This window comes from Mustelus asterias, chromosome 2 (assembly GCF_964213995.1).
Source record: "Mustelus asterias chromosome 2, sMusAst1.hap1.1, whole genome shotgun sequence".
In the NCBI taxonomy this organism is placed as follows: domain Eukaryota; kingdom Metazoa; phylum Chordata; class Chondrichthyes; order Carcharhiniformes; family Triakidae; genus Mustelus; species Mustelus asterias.
In genome coordinates, this window is record NC_135802.1 from 89,481,547 (window position 1) to 89,490,004 (window position 8,458).

Here is an 8,458-nt window from a genome sequence, read left to right on the forward strand (position 1 = left end):
CCTCTCATTTCCTTTGTCAGCAACAAAGCACACCACAAACAGCCACAATTTCCGTGACGTCGGAGCTTTCATTCCCAGTATTCTACTTGCTTATCTAAATAGTTTCACTTCGTTCCATTCAGCTGCTGTCCATTGGGCAATATTGCAGCTTTTGTCACTATGGTCAAATTAACAGAAGCTGGGAACTCTTCCCCACGAACTACCCACCCCCACCAAACCACCACGATCCCAACCCCTTGCTCATATAGAATCCCTACAGTGCTGAAGGAGGCTATTCGGCCCATCAAGCCTGCACGGACAACATTCCCACCCAGACCCTATCCCTATCATCCCACGTGTTTACCCTAGCTAGTCCTCCTGACACTAAGGAGCAATTTAGCATAGCAAATCAACCTAACCGGCACATCTTTGGAGTGTGGGAGGAAACTGGAGGACCCGGAGGAAACCCATGCAGACACGGGGAAGAAGTGCAAACTCCGCCCAGACAACACCCAAAGCCGGAATTAAACCCAGGTCCCTGGAGCTGTGAGGCAGCAGTGCTAATCACTGTGTGCCACCATGCCACCCCGAGATGGAGTTTATTAATGTGTGGAACTGAAGACTCTCATGTCTGCAGGTTAAGTTCATCAAACTGCTGAATCTCTTGATACACCATCAGTGTTCATACAGAGCTGAAAAACCATGATCACTTGTTCAAAAGCAAAAACTGCTGGCTCTGCTTAAAACAAAGCCCAATGGGCTAATTTATCAAATCAGAATTTCATTGTTAATTTAGAAACTTAAAATTTAACAATGCCCGGTTTACAGATTTACATTCAGCAACATAAAAGTTGCGAACCAGAAAAAAAGTCAATGGAACGGGAAAACACTGTTTATAAGACATTGTCAGATGCAATTTGATCATCTCTTGTTAAGATATTTAAAAATCTTTCCTGATTGAAAAGGAACCAAATGCCATTTTACAAAGTATTTTTACCTTTTTAAATTTGAGCTTTATTTTTATCCTTGGGAATTGAAAATCCATTAAAACAGCAGCAATCATTAGTAACATCATTGTTAACTTTAAAAAAAAGTTCTCATCAGGAAGACAGCATTTTAGATTAAGTTCCATGGACGCAAAATTTGTTTACTCAAATTTTTGGATATAGGTCCTGTGAATGCAGCATGCCCGTGCCAGCGAGAAGTGAGGTAAGATAAAGTTTGTCTACCTATCTCATTTCCATGATTGTAGCATGACTGTGAGTGACTCCTGCACAGCATTGTACTCCATTTCAGTGCCTGTTTCCTCTGCAAACTCCAGGAGGGCTGCGTAGCCTTGAGAAGACACCAGGGCAACCTTATTTCTTTAAAGGCAGTCTCAACAAAAAGGAAGTTGTAGTAATGCGCTCTAGGTTGCTGGATAATTGTGTTTAGTCATTCAGGGACACTTCACAGCAAACCCGGATAGAGACGAGGCTCCCCAGTTTGGTTACAAACTGTGTAGAATAGACAAGGTCAGGGAGGAGGACATCTTTCCAGCCAAGGCAGAACGTGCAAGAGACTAAGCCTCCAAGGTGGATGGGAGATGGTGACGTAATGCCCAGAGGGTGGCTCCACAAACCTGGCAGCAGTGTTGCAAAATGTTTAATGCACCTTGACCACTCTAGTGAGGTTATGAATGGGTCTACACATCACTCTAACCGTATTACACATTTTTCGTACAGCTCAAAATACTGTACCCTGCTGATTCACACAGTAGCACACCCTGACACTCAGGACTCACTCCTATTATCTTTACACTACATCCCCATCCTCTCTCATCCACCTCTCACTACCTACACATTGCAGATGGAATACAATGTGGAAAAGTGTGAGGTTATGCACTTTGGAAGGAGGAATGGAGGCATTGACTATTTTCTAAATGGGGAAATGCTTAGGAAATCAGAAGCACAAAGGGACTTGTGAGTCCTTGTTCAAGATTCTCTTAAGGTTAACGTGCAGGTTCAGTCGGCAGTTAGGAAGGCAAATGCAATGTTAGCATTCATGTCGAGAGGGCTAGAATACAAGAGCAGGGATGTACTTCTGAGGCTGTATAAGGCTCTGGTCAGACCCCATTTGGAGTATTGTGAGCTGTTTTGGGCTCCGTATCTAAGGAAGAATGTGCTGGCTTTGGAAAGGGTCCAGAGGAGGTTCACAAGAATGATTCCTAGAATGAAGAGCTTATCGTATGAGGAACGGTTGAGGACTCTGGGTCTGTATTCATTGGAGTTTAGAAGGATGAGGGGGAATCTTATCGAAACAGGATACTTCAAGGTCTGGATAGAGTGAACGTGGAGAGGATGTGTCCACTAGTAGGATAAACTAGAATCAGAGGGCACAACCTCAGGCTAAAGGGACAATCCTTTAAAACAGGGGTGAGGAGGAATTTCTTCAGCCAGAGAGAGTGGTGAATCTGTGGAACTCTGTTGCGTAAGGCTGTGGAGGCCAGGTCATTGAGTGTCTTTAAGACAGAGATAGATAGGTTCTTGATTAATAAGGGGATCAGAGATTAAGGGGAAAAGGCAGGAGAATGGGGATGAGAAAAATATCAGCCATGATTGAATGGCAGAGCAGGCTCGATGGGCCGAATGGCCTAACTCTGCTCCTATGTCTTATGGTCTTATTGTCTTACACAACTCCAGCTACTAAGCTATGACAAGCATTTGACCCAACTTCATTGACAAACGGTTACTGACATTCTCCCCTCTCTCTCTTGCAGAAGAAGACCACCCACAACAGTTGAGAGAGGCAGATGACCAGGAGAGGACAACCACAAATCCTAGTCTCAAGCAGATGATACATGGGATCATGGGCATCAGTACCATTGAGTCAGTGGCAGCTAATGCTGTTGAGGCCATGCTGGATGGTGGTAGGTTGCTGTCGTATTTACCTTCTCCACTACCCATCCTCAGCCAGAAAGGACCTTGAAAAAGAAACTGTAGTTGGAGTAATCCTGGACATTCGGTATTCATCCCACTACTCACTTCCCTCATCCCAATGCTTTTGTGCTTTCAATACTATAATATGGCAGTCTACTCGTGCTTTATAGCCTCAAGGGGTGAGGGGAGAATGAGAGCTCCAGCAGGTTATGAAGATTGCTGAGATGCCAGCCCATGGGAGTGGCAGTGGCGCTATTGAGCACAAAGTTGCCATCTTCTCACAAGGATGTAAATGTATTGGAGATGTTTCAGAGGAGGTTTACTAGATTGATACTTGGAATGAGAGAGTTGTCTTATGAGGAAAGGTTAGATAGACTGGACTTTAGAAGACTGAGGAGTGACTTGACTGAAGTAGAGAAAGATCCTGAAAGGTCATGTTGAGGTGGATGTGGAAAGGATGTTTCCTTTTGTGGGTGAATCCAGAACTAGGGGGCACTGTTTAACATTAGGGATCGCTGTTTTAAAACAGATTTGGATTTGTTTTCTCTGAGGATTGTGCGACTTGGGAACTCTGTCTCAGTGGAGGTGAAATCATTGAATGTAGAACTTGAAACCCCAAAACAGACCAGCCATGATCTTATTAAATGGTGGAGTCGGCTCGAGGGGTCAAATGGCCTACTTCTGCTCTTATTTTGTATGTTGTTCATAACATGACAGCATTCGTACTTCTGCCGCTCTGTCATTGTTCTTGCCTGTTGCCTTTCAGCCAGCCGAAACTGTTGCCACCCATGCTGAGGTGGTGTAGACCAAGATTGGGCTTTCAAGACCCAGAGCTGTTATGTATCATACTTGAAGGCCATCTATATTCTAGTCCAATGAAAGCTATCAGCCATCCACAATCCTTGCTGTAGCCACTGCTTAGGACAGGAAGGGCATCCACAAAATAGGGACTATGGAAATGCATAAGGACAATTAGCTTTTCTTTATATTATTGATATTTCCTCTTCCCCTGCAAGAGAGAGGGGAGAATGTCAGTAACCATTTGTCAATGAAGTTGGGTCAAATGCTTGTCATAGCTTAGTAGCTGGGGTTGTGTAAGACAATAAGACCATAAGACATAAGAGCAGAGTTAGGCCTCTCGGCCCATCGAGCCTTCTCTGCCATTCAATCATGGCTTATTTCCTTATGAAGTTGTGTGATGGTTTTTGCTGTCGATCGCTATCGAATGATGAAGGCCAAGATGAATTTGTTAAGGGGAGTCTGAAATGGATGTCCTATTAGGGGATGATGGGCCCAAGTTGGGTATGGGAATGTTCCTTTTAACTGAAGTGAAGCCTCAAAATGTAGTCCACCCCGCTCTATCCAGTTGCACATGATGGATGTGGTCACCTTCCTTCCTCTTCCCCCTCTTGCACAGAAACACATGGGAGTTGATAGAGGTACATTGTCAAGAAGGTGAGCCAACTCGTCACAAACGCTTTAGTGAAGTGAAGCCTCCTGAGACACTGCTCCTCGCTCATCGCAAAAATGAGCGATTCTCCCAAAGATTCCATCGGAATAGGGACTTCTAAACTGAACCCTCTTTCTCTTCCCGGAGCTTCCTCTCTCTGCTTCCTTCTTTGCATGTACTGTTTATGTTGCAGAGCAAGTGGCACTGCAACTGCTGCCCATCAAACTATGCAAGACAATGTTAGTTTCCATATTTCTGTGATCAGTGGAAATCTCTCGACTCCATCAGCAGCTCACAGTGCTTTTACCATCTGAGCACAAGTAAATCAAATATACCTCAACTACAAATTGCTTAAAGGCTCTTTAAATAGCCTCAGAATAGGGCTCATTTTCCTTCCAATTGCTCGTTGGTTCAGGAGTGAATAAGAAAGCTGTTGCCTCCACATCTGTTGATTGATTTTGATATTCTTGCATTCCATCAGCCTATTAGTAATGTCATGATCTTGTCCATTCAGCAACTTTGGATGCCTGTAGGGGACACACCAATGGTACCTGCTGTGCTACACTGCCTGCATGTCAGTCTGTGTAGTATCACTAAAAATGGAGCTATGTAAATACATCTCATGTTCCAATTTTTAAAAATTGCTTTTAGAATTATTTGAAGAGATTTCCAACCCAAAGTTTTCCAGCAGGAACAAGATGACGAGTAAAATTACATCACATGTTCCGAAACTCCAATTCTAATCATTAAACATTTAAGAAACTCAACAATTTTTGTGGTACATTCTCATGTGTGGAACTGAAGACTCACATAATTTACAACAATAACCAGAATTTCACAATAGTCTCAATAAAGTCTAGTTTTTACAATTGAACAGGTTATTTAACAATTCCAATTTGAAGTAATATTTGTAATAATTTATTAACTAAACACAACACAGAACAGATAAAACAAAAGAAGCCTGCGTTTACAAAGATCTAAATACGTCAACCTCTTCCCAAATGATTGTAATTTAACTGAAGAAAAAAATTAATTTTCACGGTTAAACAGGTTGAATAAAAATTCTTACACAAAAGAGAAAAGAGGATGGAATCACCACAGCCAGTGACACAAAATCATTCACACCAACTTTTTAAAGATACTGTACACTGAAATATTTCAATCTTTGGAGAGTTAAAACGGGACAGGATCTTTTCCATTCTGTTTCTTTATTTCAGTATAGAGTTCTTTTTTCTCTCATACTAATCTGCTGATCAGTCCTAAGCAAAGCATGCTGGTTACCCATCTGAGTCCTGTGAAACAAGCTAATATAATCAAACTGTAAACTTCACTGCAGGATATGGATACTGGGACGTGATGTGGAGATGCCGGCGTTGGACTGGGGTAAACACAGTAAGAAGTCTAACAACACCAGGTTAAAGTCCAACAGGTTTATTTGGCAGCAAAAGCCACTAGCTTTCGGAACAGGCTGTTCCTTCGTCAGGTGGGTGGGAGTTCTGATCACAAACAGGGCACAAAGACACAAACTCAATTTACATGAATAATGATTCATTATGATTATGATTATTCATAATGATTATGGCGCTCGACTCATCCATCGACAGTTCCGACGCGCCACAGCGAAAAACCGCACCGACCTCCTCAGAAGACAAACACGGGACACGGTGGACAGAGTACCCTTCGTCGTCCAGTGCTTCCCCGGAGCGGAGAAGCTACGACATCTCCTCCAAAGCCTTCAACATGTCATTGATGAAGACAAACATCTCGCCAAGGCCATCCCCACACCCCCACTTCTTGCCTTCAAACAACCGCACAACCTCAAACAGACCATTGTCCGCAGCAAACTACCCAGCCTTCAGGAGAACAGTGACCACAACACCACACAACCCTGCCACAGCAACCTCTGCAAGACGTGCCAGATCATCGACACGGATGCCATCATCTCACACGAGAACACCATCCACCAGGTACATGGTACATACTCTTGCAAGTTGGCCAATGTTGTCTACCTGATACGCTGCAGGAAAGGATGTCCCGAGGCATGGTACATTGGGGAAACCATGCAGACGCTACGACAACGGATGAATGAACACCACTCGACAATCACCAGGCAAGACTGTTCTCTTTCTGTTGGGGAGCACTTCAGCGGTCACGGGCATTCAGCCTCTGATCTCTGGGTAAGCGTTCTCCAAGGCGGCCTTCACGACACACGACAGCGCAGAGTCGCTGAGCAGAGACTGATAGCCAGGTTCCACACACATGAGGATGGCCTCAACCGGGATATTGGGTTTATGTCACACTATCTGTAACCCCCACAACTTGCCTGGATGTGCAAAATCTCACTAGCTGTCCTGTCTGGAGACAATACACATCTCTTTAACCTGTGCTTAATGCTCCCTCCACTCACATTGTCTGTACCTTTAAGACTTGATTAGCTGGAAAGACTCACATTCCAATCATTATTCATGTAAATGGAGTTTGTGTCTTTGTGTCGTTTGTGATCAGAACTCCCACCCACCTGACGAAGGAACAGCCTGTTCCGAAAGCTAGTGGCTTTTGCTACCAAATAAACCTGTTGGACTTTAACCTGGTGTTGTTAGACTTCTTACTGGGACATGACCAGAGGTCATTCGAACTCTGCATTACAAATCATACTTTGTATACATAAGGTATTAATTCAGAAAGCAATGGCAATTTTTAGCTATACTCCAATTACAACAATGCTTTGAAGAGTTCAGATTGACCTAACAATGGTTTTTTTTCCTGTTGTGCCAGCAAGCTTCGGTCAGAATAAATCTACACCAGCATCTTTAGTTTAAAATGTAGTTCAAACGATTTTTAATCCCAATTTTTTGGTCTCAAGTTGAAAGACAATTAACCACATGCACATATGTAAAGAATTAAGAACACAAAGTGCCAATTTTTATGATATTCCCATGTTGTGAGCCCAAGTAATATTCACATGGTTTAAATCAGTTCAAAAGTCAACAAAAGCTCCGATATCTCATAAATAAGATAAATATGTATATATAGAAAGAGGAGACAATAAACAATTTAATACACCAAAGACAAGTCCACAGAAGGTAAAGTGGCTTTTAGTTGCATGTCCAGAACTGTGGGTGGTGCTTACAATCGAACAGGAAAGACAGACTTTTAAACAAAAGAAATGTTTTAACTTGTCCTATATTCGTGATTTGGAAACTTACACAAATTCACATGTGCTGGCACACGAGCTGCATCCTTTAATTTCCTTTCACATGGTAATTCTCATATTTTTCTTGGCACATAAGCTGGCAACGTTGACCATCACATTAGCTTCAGTGATTGTTACAACTTTAAGTTCCTTTCCTTTCACCTTTTTGAAATGTTGTCTCAGCAAGTTGGTTTGGTTTACTAACTCCCTGTTCTTTTCCTTCATTTGTTGAGCTCCCGGAGCTTGTGCCAGTTCTACTACTGTCCCCACCTGGAGCTGGGTTAGCATACAGCTTGCATCACCATTCTAGTTGCTGGCATTCCTGTTCCCGCTTTCAATTTCACTTTTCTGATAGTTATTAACTCTTATATTACCACATGAGAGTTATAGAGGTTTACAGCATGGAAACAGGCCCTTCGGCCCAACTTGGCCATGCCGCCCTTTTTTTTAAACCCCTAAGCTAATCCCAATTGCCCACATTTGGCCCATATCCCTCTATATCCATCTTATCCTTGTAACTGTCTAAATGCTTTTTAAAAGACAAAATTGTACCCGCCTCTACTGCTACCTCTGACAGCTTGTTCCAGACACTCAGCATCCTCTGTATGAACAAATTGCCCCTCTGGACACTTTTGTATCTTTCCCCTCTCACCTTAAACCTATGCCCTCTAGTTTAAGACTCCCCTAACTTCGGGAAAAGATATTGACTATCTAGCTGATCTATGCACCTCATTGGGGCGGCACGGTAGCACAGTGGTTAGCACTGCTGCTTCACAGCTCCAGGGACCTGGGTTTGATTCCTGGCTTGGGTCACTGTCTGTGTGGAGTTTGCACATTCTCCTTGTGTCTGCGTAGGTTTCCTCCGGGTGCTCCGGTTTCCTCCCACAGTCCAAAGATGTGCGGGTTAGGTTGATTGAC